We start from the raw sequence: 2,529 nt of genomic DNA, 5'->3' as shown, positions 1-2,529 counted from the left end.
TTATATATATATTATATATTATATATTATATATTATATATATATTATATATATTATATATATTATATATATTATATATATTATATATATTATATATATTATATATATTATATATATTATATATATTATATATATTATATATATTATATATATTATATATATTATATATATTATATATATTATATATATTATATATATTATATATATTATATATATTATATATATTATATATATATTGTATTATATATATTGTATTATATATATTGTATTATATATATATTGTATTATATATATTGTATTATATATATTGTATTATATATATATTGTATTATATATATATTGTATTATATATATATTGTATTATATATATATTGTATTATATATATATTGTATTATATATATATTGTATTATATATATATTGTATTATATATATATTGTATTATATATATATTGTATTATATATATATTGTATTATATATATATTGTATTATATATATATTGTATTATATATATATTGTATTATATATATATTGTATTATATATATATTGTATTATATATATATATATTGTATTATATATATATTGTATTATATATATATTGTATTATATATATTGTATTATATATATTGTATTATATATATTGTATTATATATATTGTATTATATATATTGTATTATATATATTGTATTATATATATTGTATTATATATATTGTATTATATATATTGTATTATATATATTGTATTATATATATTGTATTATATATATTGTATTATATATATTGTATTATATATATACATTATATATACATTATATATACATTATATATACATTATATATACATTATATATACATTATATATACATTATATATACATTATATATACATTATATATACATTATATATACATTATATATACATTATATATACATTATATATACATTATATATACATTATATATACATTATATATACATTATATATACATTATATATACATTATATATACATTATATATACATTATATATACATTATATATACATCTTCTGTATATTCGTATTTTATATATTTTATATATTTTATATATTTTATATATTTTATATATTTTATATATTTTATATATTTTATATATTTTATATATTTTATATATTTTATATATTTTATATATTTTGCTATTATAGCTTAAGTAAAGCATAACACTGAAGATGTTAAGATGAATCCTAGAAAATTCTAAAAGCACAAAAACTTGGTCCTGATTTTACCGTCAGCTGTAGCTAAAATTACACATGCAAGCATCCGCACTCCCGTGAGAATGCCCCCGACCCACTTATTGTAATCTGGGAGCTGGTATCAGGCACACATTTGTAGCCCATAACACCTTGCTTAGCCACACCCCTAAGGGAATTCAGCAGTGATAAATATTAAACCATAAGTGTAAACTTGATTTAATTAAGGCTAGATAAGGCCGGTAAAACTCGTGCCAGCTACCGCGGTTATACGAGAGGCCTAAGTTGACAGGATTCGGCGTAAAGGGTGGTTAGGTGACAATAAACTAAAGTTAAACATTTTCAAAGCTGTTATACGCAAATGAAAATATGAAAATCTTTTACGAAAGTAACTTTAAATTTCTGACTCCACAAAAGCTACGAAACAAACTGGGATTAGATACCCCATTATGCATAGCCGTAAATATTGGTATTGTTCATACCCATATATCCGCCAGGGGATTACAAGCACAAGTTTAAAACCCAAAGGACTTGGCGGTGCTTTATAACCATCTAGAGGAGCCTGTTCTAGAACCGATAACCCCCGTTAAACCTCACCTTCTCTTGCCTTTTCCGCCTATATACCGCCGTCGTCAGCTTACCCTGTAAAGGAGATAAAGTGAGCAAAAATAGTATAACTTAAAACGTCAGGTCGAGGTGTAGTTTATGGGAAGGGAAGAAATGGGCTACATTCGTCAAATAAGACGTATAACGAATAATCATCTGAAAACATGATTTGAAGGAGGATTTAGCAGTAAGAAGAAAATAGAGTGTTCTTCTGAATCTGGCACTGAAGCGCGCACACACCGCCCGTCACTCTCCCTAAATATCCAATTAATATAAATAAAACAAGCTTAACATATTAAAGGGAGATAAGTCGTAACATGGTAAGTGTACTGGAAGGTGCACTTGGAACATCAGAACATAGCTAAATAGTAAAGTATCTCACTTACACCGAGAAGTTGTCCATGCAAATTGGACTGATCTGATACCCCAAAGCTAGCCTATTCAATACCCACAATTTAATTAATATAAATAAAGTTTAATAACCCAAAAATAACTAAAACAAATCATTTTACCACCCAAGTATGGGAGACAGAAAAGGAATAAAGAGCTACAAATATAGTACCGCAAGGGAATGCTGAAAAAGAAATGAAATAAATAAGTAAAGTAAATAAAAGCAGAGATTAAATCTCGTACCTTTTGCATCAGGATTTAGCAAGTATTAAACAGGCAAAGAGAACTTAAGTCTGACTACCCGAAACT

The 2,529-nt window shown here is 23.1% G+C and overlaps 1 non-coding gene across 1 annotated transcript; it reads left to right on the top strand.

Moving 5' to 3' along the window:
* The first annotated feature begins 1,237 nt into the window (after window positions 1–1,237).
* On the top strand, window positions 1,238–2,183 carry LOC144041040 (18S ribosomal RNA). The gene has a single exon (XR_013289980.1). It is a non-coding gene; the product is annotated as an 18S ribosomal RNA (ribosomal RNA).
* The last annotated feature ends 346 nt before the right edge of the window (window positions 2,184–2,529 follow it).

The sequence above is a fragment of the Vanacampus margaritifer genome, unplaced genomic scaffold, assembly GCF_051991255.1.
Source record: "Vanacampus margaritifer isolate UIUO_Vmar unplaced genomic scaffold, RoL_Vmar_1.0 HiC_scaffold_88, whole genome shotgun sequence".
NCBI lineage: Eukaryota > Metazoa > Chordata > Actinopteri > Syngnathiformes > Syngnathidae > Vanacampus > Vanacampus margaritifer.
Note: the sequence above shows the minus strand (reverse complement) of the source record. Positions and strands in the feature narration are given on the sequence as shown.